The sequence below is a fragment of the Diabrotica virgifera genome, chromosome 8 (genome assembly GCF_917563875.1).
Source record: "Diabrotica virgifera virgifera chromosome 8, PGI_DIABVI_V3a".
Taxonomy (NCBI): Eukaryota; Metazoa; Arthropoda; class Insecta; order Coleoptera; family Chrysomelidae; genus Diabrotica; species Diabrotica virgifera.
The window spans coordinates 178,334,035-178,350,890 of NC_065450.1; positions in this window are offsets into that span (position 1 = coordinate 178,334,035).

Below are 16,856 nucleotides of genomic sequence, written 5' to 3' on the forward strand. Positions count from 1 at the left end.
TGAATAAAATACTTAATAAAATGTGTATTTACCGGGGTAGAACTCATTGGATATAGTATGCTCTAAAATTCTTCAAATCCACTGCTGCTGGATAACTTCACTATACTTTTATTGTAATATTTAATCAATTTGGAACTGAGAATTAGAGGTGAATAATTGAGTCTAATGACCCCGCACACTACGATTCAGACCGAACACTCGAGAAACAATGGCAATCCAAGGCTCACGTTCACAGCTGAATCCTTCGTACCCCTCTACTAAGCATTGGCTGTCAAAGTGGGGAAACCAATGTTGCCACGTTTTAAATGTGACGTCATCAAGCATTTAAAAATTCTGAGATGGGTTTAAGTTCTATTTGAATAAACATTGAAAGAAAATAATTCTGAAAATAATTAAATAATATTTTGGATAGTTAAATAATATCTTCCCATCAATAATCGATTCTATAAGGGGCGGAACGTCACAAGTGGAATAAATTCAATATCTCAAATACTAATTGTTTTTTTGGAAAATGCTCAGACCCGTCGATTAGTATTTCAAATTGTCCTTTTTGACATTCAATAAAAATGTATACAGGGTGTCCCAATTTAGAGATATGACGTCATCGTCGATTTTCTTAAATGGCAACACTATCATTTTGATAGCTAATTTGATAGGGTTTGTAAAGTTATACATAACTGCAAAATATCAAATTTTTATTCTCTACCATTTACAAGATAATAGAAAATAACAAAGTTATATCAGTAATTTGGAATATATTCAATAATTAAAATACTAACTGTTTTTTTGAAAAATGCTCAGACCCGTCGATTAGTATATCAAATTGTCATTTTTGACATATAATAATAATGTATACAGGGTGTCCCAATTTAGAGATATGACGTCATCGTTGATTTTCTTAAATGGCAACACTATCATTTTGATAGCTATTTTGATAGCGTGTGTAAAGTTATACACATCTGAAAAATTTCAAAATTTTATTCCCTACCATTTACAAGATAATAAAAAATAACAAAGTTATGAAGAACAAGAAGTAATCAAATAATAATTGAATTTATTTATTTCAATTAAGCAAATGCTCATAACGTTGCCCATTGACAATTTGACAATAATTGAGGGCAACATTATGAGTTTTTGCTTAATTTATTGAAATAATTAAATTCAATTATTAGTTGATTACTTCTTTTTCATAACTTTGTTATTTTTTATTATCATCTAAATGGTAGAGAATACAAATTTGAAATTTTGCAGTTGTGTATAACTTTACACACCCTATCAAAATAGCTATCAAAATGACAGTGTTGCCATTTAAGAAAATCAACGATGACGTCATATCTCTAAATTGGGACACCCTGTGTACATTATTATTATATGTCAAAAAGGACAATTTGATATACTAATCGACGGGTTTGAGCATTTTTCAAAAAAACAGTTAGTATTTTAATTATTGAATATATTCCAAATTACAGATATAACTTTGTTATTTTCTATTATCTTGTAAATGGTAGAGAATAAAAATTTGATATTTTGCAGTTATGTATAACTTTACAAACCCTATCAAATTAGCTATCAAAATGACAGTGTTGCCATTTAAGAAAATCGACGATGACGTCATATCTCTAAATTGGGACACCCTGTATACATTTTTATTGAATGTCAAAAAGGACAATTTGAAATACTAATCGACGGGTCTGAGCATTTTGCAAAAAAACAATTAGTATTTGAGATATTGAATTTATTCCACTTTACAGACTCTCTCTGTATAAATATAATAATAATAATGTTACTTCTTACTCTAATATACAATATAAAATTTTTCTTCTTGTAATGACTATTCTTTTTGGATTTCTATTAATAATAAAGTAAAAATATATGAACAAAGAAAGTTTTTGCTAAAAAAAGTGTTATTTCAAAGGATAGAGTATGTGTTTTTATTTTGCAATAAATAAATTTATTTATTTATATCGAACTGTAATAAAAATTAAAATGTATCAATCATTATTAAAGGTCATTGGAATGCCCAATCAGAGCAAACTATCCGCTGTCCTGCGCGTAGCACCAATAATTAATGTTTGTTTAAAAAAATTCCTGACGCCGTGGTAGTTATTCGATTTTAATTTTGCTAATTGCAAATGAAAGGTACAGTACACTTCTATACGTAAAAAAAAATTCAACTTGCTATCTGCTTTATTTTGAGTCCTGTAACATTTTGAAAAAATGAATTTTTTTTGCGAAAGCTGGATTGCAAAATTTATTTTGCAAAAGGTATTAAACCGATCTTAATGAAATTTACAGTATTATTTTACTATATCATAAAGTTTTTCTGGATGAAATATGAAGGTCCTAGGTGGAGCATAAATGATTGGAAAACGTAAAATGCGATTACTTGTTTTTGTATGGTTTTTTCGCAATTATTGCTATTTTGCAACAAGGGTGACTATTTTTTAAATTTTTAACCAATTCTCTATTGTAGGAAATTTAATTATGCAACTTTTATGTTAGTACAATTTTTCTCGGGAATGAATACTTTTTAAGTTATAATCAAAAAACGAAGAAAATAATCGAATTTTTCCTTCATTTTTTGACATTTTGATTATTTAAACAATGTTCCGGACCTTTTTGAGAGGGAGGATAACTCAAATATTATTATTTGATTTATTTTCAAGCAATTTCTGCAAAAAAATTTGAGTCACCTCTCAACGTCCAAATGTACTAATATTTTTACAGATGCGCCCTGGTCTATTCTAGCCTTGTCGTCTGTGCCTTCTGCTAAAATGATGTAGTCATGGGCAAACAAAAGGCTGTGGATATAGTTGTCGTCAATTTTTACTCCCATCTGTGCACATTTGTTTCAGTTTTTTAGTGTTCCATATATACAAATAAATAAGTTTGGTGACAGGCAGCATCCTTGTTGAAGGAATTTATCAATTTTAAAAGGTTTTATCCTTTTTGCTTCTGTTTTTGTGTATGGAACTTAGTTAGCCCATTTGTGAGCGGCCGTGGAGTAACGGCATATTCGCTGGCCTCATACGCCAGTGCACGTGGGTTCGAGCCCTGCCAAAGACAAACCATTTTCATTTCCAATAATGACACGAGCCGTCTCACCGTGCCTCGGAGAGCACGTGAAGCCGTCGGTATCCCTGGGCTCGTGTACGTCGGCACTAGTTACTTGAAACAGGGTGAAAGATGTAAATGGCGCCGGAACTGTCCAAAAGGATCTACCCGGCAAAAATGCCATACGATATTATTATTATATATATAGTTAGTCCATTTTCTGTTCCTTACGTATATTTCCTCCAAATAAGCATTTTTGTTAAATATTTGTTTTATTTCTTGTATTAATGGCGAAGATGTGTATTTTAGCATTTGTGTACGTATCTCTCCAGGACCAGTTGCTATGATATTTTTTTCTTCTTAGCGCATTTCTTATTCATTTTTCAGATATATCCATACCTTGTATTTGTTTGTCTTTTATTTCAGAAGTTGGGGGTATATAAAGTATTCTAAGGGTCGATTTCTCATACCTGCCTTAATCGATGGTTCAGTTGACCGCAATTCACCGGTGAACTTCGGTTTTGTTTGGAATGCATTTCTCATTGCACGTTCATGTCAGTGCACGTTCTACAGCTTCCGAGAAATGCCAATAGATGACAAAAGGTAAAAAACTATCGCCATTTTGTACGACCATTTTTATGTTGTTTTTGAATAAAGTTATATTATTTAAGTATTTATAGTCAAATAGTCATTTTAATAATTATAAATAAATGTTATAAAACAAAAATAATGTTATCGTGTACCTATCGTTGGGCTTAATATAATAAAATAGGATATATTTATATTATGACAGCGTTTCGTGTTAATACAACGCATGCGTAATCTATGAAATCATCTGAACTGGATTCTGAAATCTTTGAACGGCCGAATTCCAGCGTTCAAGCATTGTTTAAGTTTAAACTACCATTATCGGTTGAACGTGAATTAAGAAAGACGATTTTGACTTTAAAAGTTCACTAAAAGTTCAGGTTTAACTGGAGTTGAACTTGATATGAGAGATTGGCCCTAAGTACACATATTTATGTAACGATGTAGAAAAATGCAACTAATACAAGTTCCAGTTTTCATAGCATTTGTAGACTACGAAAAAGCTTTCGGCACCATAAAACAGACGGCTGTAATAAACGCAATGCAAAATTGTAGAATAGACAGCTAATATATTAACTTAATAAAATAAACTATGAACCAAGCTACATCTACATACTACCTAAATGAAAATGAATACACGAAATCTGTACCATTAAACAGGGGAGACAAACAGGGAGACACTCTATCACCCAAACTGTTCACCTTAGTTTTGAAGGACGTTTTTAAAAACCTCATTGGAAATATAACGGAATAAATATCAATGGCCCCTACCACAGTAATCTACGATTTGAGGATGACATAATTCTGATAGCTACTAACCTACAAGAACTGCAAACCATATTTTCAGAACTACATACCGAGTCTTCATACAAAATAGAATATAAATATACTCAGATTTACTCAACACGCGATGAAAAGAGCAACTCTAGGTATATCACTTAAGAATACGAAAACAGACACATGGATAAGACAGAAAACTAAAGTCACCGATGTGGTACAAAAATCATTAAACTTGAAATGGGAATACGCTGGACATGTAGCTAGGAGCGATCTAAACAAATGGCACAGAACAATTCTAACCTGGAGACCACATAAACATAAAAGACCCAGAGGCAGACCTCCTATAAGATGGACAGATAATAATAAACCTCCACCATTCAACAAACATTGAGCATATTAAAAACAACGTAGAAGACCTCGGCCATGAAGTTGTCCAGATATGGAATGTGAAACAAAACAAGACAAGAAAACCACTACCAATGTTCTTCGTCGACTTAAAGGTCAAAGAAAATAACAAAGATATATACAACACCAAACTGTTCATGAATACAAGCGTAATATTCGAACCGCCAATCTCTAGAAGAACAATACCACAATGTATGCGATGTCAAAGGTACGGACATACAAAAAACTTCTGTCAAAGAGAATACAGATGCGTCAAATGTACAGAATTTCACCAAACATCTGATTGTCCTAGAAATATAAAAGACAACACAGTCAAATGCGTAAACTGCCTGGAGAACCATCCAGCAAACTATAGAGGATGCATAATACACAAAGAATTACAACAAAAGTTATACACCAGACTGCGACAGAAAAACACAGCGACCACAACTAATAGTGCACGCACAGTAACCGCTGATAATACATATGCACAAGTTGTTACAATGCAAAACGTAACAAATAATCCTAACGGAGCAACCAATATCCAACAATCACAATCAAATGATCTCACGGAACTAAAAAATATGATGAGAGATCTAATAACCCAAATGGGAACGATCATGAATCTAATCACAACGCTTGTTTCAAAACTTTCTTAATGGATACTCAATTGTTAAAGATAGTACAGTGGAACGCCAATGGTCTGAGTCTACATGCTCATGAAATTAAAGCTTACATCATCGGCAATAACATTGATGTATTTCTAGTCTCAGAAACACATTTTACCAATAAAAACTATTTCAAAATACCTAAATATAACATCTACCACACAAACCATCCAGATAATACAGCTCATGGAGGAACAGCAGTTATAATTCGTAGCAGTATACAACATTATGAATTAGAAAGTTATCAAAAAGAATACCTACAAGCAACCAGTGTAGCAATAGAAAGTAGCACTGGTACTCTGGTTCTATCAGCAGCATATTGCCCACCTAAACACAACAACAAAAAAGAACAATATACTAACTACATAGGAACACTCGGAAACAAATTTATAAGTGGAGGTGATTACAATGCCAAGAATACACATTGGGGATCTCGACTTACAAACACTAAGGGCAGAGAATTATTGACCACAATCACAGGTAACAATTTAAGCATCAAAGCAACAGGAGATCCCACCTACTGGCCGTCCGATCCTGCGAAAATACCAGACGCTATCGACTTCTTCATCGTAAAAGGTATTAACCCAAACTACCTAAAAATTGAAAGCAGCTATGATCTTTCATCAGATCATTCTCCTATAGTATTGACGTTACATGCAAAAGTAATAAGAAAATACCAAGAACCTCAATTATGCAACCTAAAGACCAACTGGGAGCTATTCCGACAAAAACTTGATGAGAACATTGAACTAAACGTTCCACTCAAGACACCACAGAACATTGATGAAGTCGTCGCAAATCTAACAAAAGGAATTCAAACAGCAGCCTGGCACGCAACTCCCAATGTTGCCGATAATAAATCCAAAGGTGATAATCCAATTATTGTAAAAGAAAAAATCATAGAAAAACGAAGACTTCGTAAAAAGTGGCAAAACAATAGAACTGAAATCAATAAAAGGAATTATAACAGAGCAGCATCTGAATTAAAAAGACTACTACACACAATAAGGAATCAGAACGTACAAGAGTACCTCGAAAAACTAACACCTACGGAAGCAACAGATTATTCTCTATGGCGTGCTACACGAAAAATGAAAAGACCAATACAACAAATACCTCCGCTTAGAGACTCTGCGGGAACATGGGCCAGAAGTAATAATGAAAAAGCAAAGGCCTTTGCTGAACACCTAAGCAACGTCTTTAAACCTTACAACATGGACCAAAACGACGAAGATAATAATGAAATCTTAAATTTTCTTGATATACCTTTTCAAATGGATCTCCCAATAAAAAAATTTAAACCTAAAGAAATCCGAATGGTAATTATGGATGAAATTAATCCAAAAAAGGCTCCTGGATATGACCTCGTCACTGGAAAAATCCTGCAAAACGTAACTAAGAAAACAATCATGGCAATAACACATATATTTAATGCAATACTTACGTATGCACATTTTCCCAATCAGTGGAAAGTAGCAGAGATCATAATGTTACAAAAACCAGGAAAAGACCCCAAAGAACTGAACTCATATAGACCCATTAGTCTCTTACCAATATTATCTAAGCTATTTGAAAAAATGTTTCTACGTCGATTAGAACCAATAATAGAAGAAACAAGATTAATTCCAAAACACCAATTTGGTTTTCGTAGCAAACATGGAACAATAGAGCAAACACATCGTATAGTCAAACAAATCAGCAATGATCTAGAAAACAAGAGGTACTGTAGTGCAGCTTTTCTAGATATCAGCCAAGCATTCGACAAAGTGTGGCATACAGGACTCCTCCATAAGCTGAAGAAAAATCTTCCGTATCAATATTATTTAATTATAAAATCGTATCTGACAGATCGCTTTTCATTAGTAAAACAACAAGATGCTCGCTCAGAACTATTTAAAATAAAATCCGGCGTCCCACAAGGTAGTGTACTTGGTCCCTTACTATACCTGTTATTTACTGCTGACCTACCTACAACTAGATTGACAACAGTCGCAACATTCGCGGATGACACAGGTATTATCGCATCTCACACAGACCTCCAAAGAGCTTCGCATAACTTACAAGCCCACTTAAATAAAATAGAAAAATGGTTAAAAAAATGGAAACTAAGAGCTAATGAAACAAAATCGACCCACATGACATTTACCATGCGAAGAGAGAGCTGTCCACCAGTATACATAAACAACAAACAATTATTACAAGTAGATACAACCAAATACCTGGGCATACATCTAGATAAAAAACTAACATGGAGAAAACACATATTCACCAAAAGAAAGCAACTTGGACTCAAACTTCAACAAATGTACTGGATTCTGGGTAGACATTCAAGACTGTCAATTGAAAATAAATTAGTGGTATACAAAGCCATACTTAAACCCATATGGACCTATGGCATACAGCTATGGGGCTCAGCCAGTAACTCTAACTTGGAAATTATACAACGTTTTCAAAATAAGGCATTAAGAACCATAGTAAACGCTCCATGGTACGTCCCCAACGCAATAATAGAGAGAGACCTGAAAGTTCCCAGCATCAAAGAAGAAATCAGCAAATACAGTGAAAAGTATGAAGAAAGACTTAGTGCGCATCCAAATGATTTCGCGAGTGAATTATTAAACACGGAGGGTGAAGTTCGCAGACTTAAGCGTTATAAACCAACTGACTTACCAAATAGATTTTAGATAAATTAGAACTATTTTAAGTTTTACTTTATTTTACAAGTAGTACTATCTATACATTTGTTGATAATTTAGAAAGGAAAGTTTTCATTGGAATTCTTACCTACATGTCATAGCCTAAGAAAGTCATAACTTTAACTGATTGTTCCTAACGGAACAGATTGTTAAATAAATTGGAGTAATAAAAAAAAAAAAAAAAAAAAAAAGTTCACTAAAAGTTCAGGTTTAACTGGAGTTGAACTTGATATGAGAGATTGGCCCTAAGTACACATATTTATGTAACGATGTAGAAAAATGCAACTAATACAAGTTCCCAGTTTTCATAGCATTTGTAGACTACGAAAAAGCTTTCGGCACCATAAAACAGACGGCTGTAATAAACGCAATGCAAAATTGTAGAATAGACAGCTAATATATTAACTTAATAAAATAAACTATGAACCAAGCTACATCTACATACTACCTAAATGAAAATGAATACACGAAATCTGTACCATTAAACAGGGGAGACAAACAGGGAGACACTCTATCACCCAAACTGTTCACCTTAGTTTTGAAGGACGTTTTTAAAAACCTCATTGGAAATATAACGGAATAAATATCAATGGCCCCTACCACAGTAATCTACGATTTGAGGATGACATAATTCTGATAGCTACTAACCTACAAGAACTGCAAACCATATTTTCAGAACTACATACCGAGTCTTCATACAAAATAGAATATAAATATACTCAGATTTACTCAACACGCGATGAAAAGAGCAACTCTAGGTACATCACTTAAGAATAGGAAAACAGACACATGGATAAGACAGAAAACTAAAGTCACCGATGTGGTACAAAAATCATTAAACTTGAAATGGGAATACGCTGGACATGTAGCTAGGAGCGATCTAAACAAATGGCACAGAACAATTCTAACCTGGAGACCACATAAACATAAAAGACCCAGAGGCAGACTTCCTATAAGATGGACAGATAATAATAAATAATAATAATAATAACCTCTTTATTACAGAGACAAAATAAAGAAGTACAAGTACCAAATATAACAATATAGGAAAAAAAATCTCTGTAAAAGGGACAAGAGAACAACATAGCACAACAGGAATGCTGTGCCTGCTGATCAAAGCTCTTGCCCTTTTTTAACAATTACAGAACATTTTCTGCTGGCTTATATTAATCAAATATATAACAGTTATATTACAGTTAATTAAATTTAAATAATAGAAATAAAATAAAAAAGAAACAGTACAGGTGATAGGACATGAAAAGTAATGTTTATAGGGTATTATGTGTTGACTCAAGAAGACGTAATTTCATTTTTCTTTTGAATGAGTTAATAGGTAGTTTTTTCATCGATTCAGAGATACCAATATAAGTTGTAAATATTATAATAGTATGACTTACGGAATGTTGTTGTTTTGTACGTGGGTGGAGATATCAAACCTTTGGATCTGACATTAATATTGTGAACGTCTGTCCTGAACTTAATTCTGTCATAAAGATATGGCGGACATTTTGTTACTATTATACGATGATAGAGACAAAGGGCATGGAGTTTTCGTCGGTTCGCCATATCAAGCCATTTAGCATCCTTAAGCTTATAGGAGACACTCTTTTACTTCTTAATATCGTAAATAAATCTAAGGCATGACTTCTGCACTTTTTGTATTCTATTTATATCAAACTGGTCAAGACAAGGACCATACACGACATCTCCATAATTGAAATGCGATAAGACTAAAGAATCCGTTAGTAATATTTTATGCCTAGAGCTTAAAATATGTCGATGCTGAAATAATATTTTTAATGAACTGTATGCTTTTTGAATACAAGCAGACACATGTTTTTTAAATTTAAGATCAGAATCTAGGAATAAACCCAAGCTTTTGGACACATCAGTGCAATTAATTTTATTATTTTGCAACAAAATTTGAATATTTCTCCTAATACTGTCTTTGTTTTTACCGAAAACCATAGTGGATGATTTAATAGGATTTAATTTTAGTTGATGTTTTTCAGATTCAATTACGAGTTTAGATAAATCACTATTAAGCTTTTCTGAAGCACTTGCCAAATCTGTAGGAGAGAATGTATAATACACTTGAGTATCATCAGCATAACAATGAACACTAACATTATCTAAATTGGATGTTAAATTAGAAATATAAATACTAAAAAGAAGTGGCCCAAGGATAGATCCTTGCGGAACACCTCTAGGATATATTTAATAAATCAGAAGCTCCACCGTTAGTTTCGACATATTGCTGCCGATTACTAAAATAACTTTTCAATAATTTAATCGCATCTAACGAAAATCCGACATAGTGTAAAATACCAAACAGTAATTCATGAGAAATAGTATCAAATGCCTTAGAAAAATCAAGAAGAATCAATACAGTACATTTATTTAGGTCTGTCCCTTTTAGAATATCATCCACAATATGTAGCAAAGCAGTGTACAGCTATAGCCACTGCGAAAGCCAGACTGGAAGGAAGGAAGTATTTTATATTTATCTAAGTGACTTTTGATTTGGAGATACATAATTTTTTCTAAAACTTTTGATAGTACAGGTAACAGACTAATTGGTCTAATTCACCAAGCTCTTTTACTTCCTTTATTTTAGGAATTGGTAGAACTCTAGCAATTTTCCAAGCATCGGGAAAAACATTATTTGCCAAACGAGTATATTAATTATGTCAGATACATAACGAACAATGAATGGGCAACACATAAGTATCATATCAATAGTGAGTAAGTCAGAACCTGTAGATTTGGATTTTATTTCTAATAGTAATTGATAGACGAATATCTCCCCAACAGTCTCAAACGTAAACAAATGTGAAAAATGTTTTCTAACATTATTATTATAAAAGTATAAAAGATTCAGATCAAGTGGCATATTTGTTAGAGCATTAGACAAGAAATGAGAATTTATTTCATTGGGCCTATTCAGAAATTCTGGTAGAATATTGTTTTTCTTTGTACTGTTAATATTTTACTGATTAAATTTTTTCCACATTATTTTACTTGAATTACCCCCCAAGAAATTTACTTCTAAATAAGATTTCTTCTCATTGCGTAGCATAATATGGGCTTGGTTCCTTAAAATTTTATAATAATTCCAATGAGCTAAATTTTTAGTCCTTTTACAACGTGTAAATGCTTTATTTTTAAGTGTGATAATTAACTGAGTATTGTCTGTGAGCCAAGGTGGCCGATTTTCCTGTATTTTAATTAATTTAGAAGGAGCTACAAAATCAAAAAGATCTGTTAAAATACTGTTAAAAACAATACCTTTTCATTAACATCAGGAATATTTAAAATATGAAAAAATGGTGAGTAAATTAACAAATTTTGAAAATATTCAAGGTCAATATCTTTTAAATTTCTTCTGTATATCATTTGAATTTCAGATTTATTTACAAATTCCTTAAGAGAACAGTAAACAATAAAATTATTAGACTGTTCTTCTGGAATAACTATAGTATCTGCCTCTAATGCTGGAGTATTATCTGTAACCAAACTCAAGTCCAGTAAATTAGATGTTGTTCTTGTGACGCGAGTAGGCTTATTTATTAATTGTTTCAGATTAAATGAATCAATAGACTCACTAAAGAGAACCGTTTTTCTTTCACTAACATCCAACATGTCAATGTTGAAATCTCCACCCATAACCATATAATCACATTCAGGTATGTAGCTAGAAACAGTGTCTTCAAACGTGTTAAGAAATTCGACAAAATTCTGCTTTGGCGGCCTATAAAAGTTACCAATTAAAAACTTGCTTTTATTAACTTTAATCGTTATCCATATGTGTTGTAAGTGATTTGAAATATTTTTAAATAATTCTACAAACAAAATGTTACAATTTATATAAAAAAATGATCAGAACAGATCATTTGAAACGGACTGCCGGGAAAAATTGGCTACAAGTAGCGTACAACAAAAAACAATGGAAAGGAAGACTTGAAGAGGCTTATGTTCAGATGTAGACCTAAATGGCTAGACGAAGAAGAAGAAGTATATAAATGTCTCTTGTCTTGAAATAATCTGAGTAATATTTTTTCCATTCCTATTCTATTCCATTCCGATTCTACTTTTACCCTCTCTTGGGCAATTATTCTCTCTGAAGTTCCTTAACGTTTCCCTGTCTCCCTTGCTTCTGAGCTTCTCATTAAAGCTATATCTTTACATCCTTCCTGAAAAGCTTCTTTTCTAAAAAACTAAAAATGACTGATAAAAATTTTATATAACATTCTAAAGGAATCACTTCTAGACCAGTCCGGCTGCAAGGACCATGAATGAGACCGGCAGCCGGTCCTACAAGGACCGGCTCAGCTAAACTTCTATCGCCGTGTAGTCAGTGAAACACCAAATTTAAAATGATAGTAATATATTTAAATTGACACTTTTGACCCGGAAAACTTACAACGGTTAAATATGACAGTAATAAAATCTAAATGTTAATAATAATCAATGATAAAATGATCGAGACTACATCTTGTCTCTATGAAGCGATTCGAAGGAATAATAATTATTAATGTACGTTTTTTTATGTGGCAGTATTTTTCTTGGTCAACCCTACGCGCCGAATATAATTACAAAATATTGAAGAACAAAGAAATTATATTATATCATCAAAATTTAGGCGCAATTGTCCAAGGTTATTGTTTATGATTTTTAATAGTTAACTAAATTAGCACGTCGCACCTGTTATACAGGGTGTCCCGAAAAGAATGATCATAAATTATACCACATATTCTGCGACCAAAAATAGTTCGATTAAACCTAACTTACCTTAGTACAAATGTGCTCATAAAAAAAGTTACAGCCCTTTGAAATTACAAAATGAAAATCGATTTTTTTCAATATATCGAAAACTATTAGAGATTTTTTATTGAAAATGGACATGTATCATTCTCATGGCAGGAAAAATTTTATAGGGGTTTTGTTCCCTTAAACCCCCCCAAACTTTTGTGTACGTTCCAATTAATTCATTATTGTGGTACCATTAGTTAATCACAACATTTTTAGAACTTTTTTGCGTCTTAGTATTTTTTTGATAAGCCAGTTTTTATCGAGATGCGGCTTATTTTTTAATATATTTACATAAAAATTTTTTGGGGGTTTTGTTCCTTTAAACCCCCCAAAAGTTTGTGTACGTTCCAATTAAACTATTATTTTGGTACCATTAGTTAAACACAGTGTTTTTAAAACTTTTTTGCCTCTTAGTCTTTTTTTGATAAGTCACCTTTTATCGAGATGTGGCTTCTTTTTCAAAATATACCTAAAAATGTAAATTATAAATAAATTAATTGATTGGTTGACTTACCTGTTAAGGAGGGACAATCATAATTGTCCTATCTTACATTTCGAACATTTGTACTTATGGTAGTGGTCTTTTCGGGCCGCTGATCACAGTTTAAAGAAGCAGAAGAAGAAAAAGAAGATTATTAAGCTTCTTGACAAGTGACGTCCGCGCATCACTGTTTTTTTTCTGTGCGTGTACTGATCACAAGTGCTTTCCAAATAGCTTTATAAAAATTATTAGACCGTGTTTAAAATACCACAAAAGTCATCAGAGAATAATTGTGTATCCCGAAAGAGGCGGAAATATGAAAATTTGCAACAGAAACTGGTAGAGTTAAGGTATTTATATGATATTTTTGGGTTTTATCCCAAAAGACCAAGTTATTTATAAGATATTTTTGAATTATTTTATGTTAGATAAATTAAATTATGTGTGAATAGATCGAACTATAAATATTTAATATTTACGAAATGACAATTTTAACCAAATTCAAACTTGGGGTCCTTTTTTGTTGTTATCAATATATTTTCTCTGTTGTCATAGTTACTATATCTCGCCTTCTTCCCTATTCGAAATACTCAAAACGTCAATAGTATTTGTCAAAACACACAGAGATGTAACAGGCGCTATGTTGCCACACTGCACTGGTTTTCCTATTAATGTTTATTTTGTAGCAAAATGTCCGACAGACATGATATTATGCAAAAATTTATATTGTTTGTGTTAATAAGGATGCCTTAAGGTAGCCCAAAGTAATACAGACTACATTATTAGGGGTTTAAAAATAAAATTATAGCCCAAAGGTTTAAAATAGAACAAAATAAAGGGTTTACCAATAAAATTAAAGCAGGGGTGCTTTTAAGCAGCCCAAAAAATCTTTATGATTATTTGACCTGCCTCTATTTTTCAGAGGTACTCTACAGTAGTCCAGAAGTTTAGAATAGAACAAAATATATTAGTTTAACTGCTTTTGTAAATTTTACTTCGATTTCACGTTACAAGCAAGTTTACTTGCACTAAATTATTTGTTTGGTTTTGTGTTCAAACAATAAAACTAGAGCAGAGGTATTTTTTAGTAGCCTAGACAATCTTTATGATCATTTTATCTGCTTCTATTTCTCAGAGGTATTTTTACAGTAGCCCAGCAGTTTGGAATACAAGAGAATTATATTTATTTCACTACTTTTGTAAATTCTACTTCGATTTAAGATTACAAGCAAGTTTAATTACACCAAGCTTTTTGTTTGGTTTGTCTTCAAACAATAAAATTACAGCAGAGGGTACTTTTTAGCAGCCCAGACAATATTTATGATTATTTTATCTGCTTCTATTTCTCCGAGGTACTTTAATGTAGCCCAGAAGTTTAGAATACAATAAAATGTATTTATTCAACTACTTTGTGCACATTTTGCCTAGATTTCATATTACGAGGGTAGTAAGTTTACTGCTTACATTAAATGTTTGTTTGGTTTGTCCTCAAACAATAAAACTAGAAGAGGGTACTTTTTTTAGTAGCCCAGAAAATCTTTATTTTGAGCTACTCCTATTTCGCAGAGTTACTTATAGTAGCCCAGAAGTTTAGAATAAAAAAAAAATGTGCAAGGTATGTAATTTTGAACCCTGACCCCGGATCAGAGAAAGCCAATGCCTTAACTCTAGATTGGCATGGATTTAAATTTTATGTTTTTCAGCCTTGGTACACAACCTTTGACCACCATACCTTACACAACCAAAAAGATAATTATGGACCTGATCAAAATTTAATCTAGAATTTTTTTTTGGGGTTTTATATCCAGGACATCCTTTGGGTTTCCATATTCTTGTCAGGCAAGCTTTTTAAGAAAAGGCATTCCTGAGGATTTCATCCCATCTGTTACAACAAATCACTAAATCTGTATGATACAGTTTTCAAGAGATGGTGACGGTTTAGTATAAAATAATAACCATTTTGCTTATGAATTATCAAATTTTAATTTTATTAAATCTATCGTAGAACCGGATTATAATTATAGCTCGTATTAACATTCACAGTGCTGCATTGGCGTTGATAGAAGATATCCTAGAATATTATAAAAACATTTTTAAATTTTTTTACAAATGTATATATAACCTCAAACCTTAATTGCCCAAATATTAATTAACTTGGGACCCTCTACCAGTATTACTTTATTTAGAAACATTATTTCGTCTCACAAGCCTTTCCCTGAAAGATCTTACTTACAAACTTGTAATGTTGATTGCACTCACTTCAGTTCAGAGGTTGCAAACCCTGTACCTAATAAAAATTCAGAATATTTTCATGGATCAAGATAAAATTGATATTTTGATATAACATAGGATAAAGACTTCCCCAAAAAATAATAATAATAATAATAAATAAACAAATATCAACCTATTTAAAACAAAAAACACAGTTGAGAGTGTTTAGAGATTCCTAAAACATTCGTCCTCAATCGGAAGACAATTTGTTTATAACTAAAAACAAAAAAAAAAGAGACGTATAAAGCAACATCTACCCAGGCGTTGAGTAGATAGATATAACATTTTTTTAAATTAAAAATATAGACACTAATATTTGTCAGACATGCATCTACCTCAGCGGGAGTTAGAACTGGATTATAGAAGATATTAGAGAGACGGCGAGATGGACAGAAAATTCTCAAGCATTCAATATTTTTTATAATAAACCTCTAGCAAAAGATTACGGACTCTTTGCTAAACCGTATTGTCTGGTGAGTCCATGTAATTGTATGTAATTGTAATTATATTACATGTGTAGGTTACTAATATTAGTAAGAACATTAATTTTCTTATTATGTTTATTTGTACCTGGTTGAAAGTACACATCTCATATAATTAAAATATAAACATGAATCTTAATTAATAATTGCTCTAATATATTAGTTAGGTATACATATGTATATATTTTGTGTAAAGTTTCTAAAAAAAAAATTGCTAAGTACTATTCATTTTTGGATTGCAATGTACTTTTGTTTATTTATCGCACAATATTGTTTAATCTTTCAACAGCCTACCATAAGTACAGATGTTCGAAATGTTATGTGAAGGACAATTAATTGATTGGTTGACTTACCTGTTAAGGAGGGACAATCATAATTGTCCTATCTTACATTTCGAACATTTGTACGCTCCCCCCCATTGATTCTTTTGAACCCACCCATGTCTTGTGCGATAAAAATAAAATAAAAAAAACAGTGATGCGCGGACGTCACTTGTCAAGAAGCTTAATAATCTTCTTTTTCTTCTTCTGCTTCTTTAAACTGTGATCAGCGGCCCGAAAAGACCACTACAGTGGGGGTGAAAGTATACTTTTCCTTTTTTTTTATTTATAGTAAATCCCAAGCAGAAAAAACATAGAAA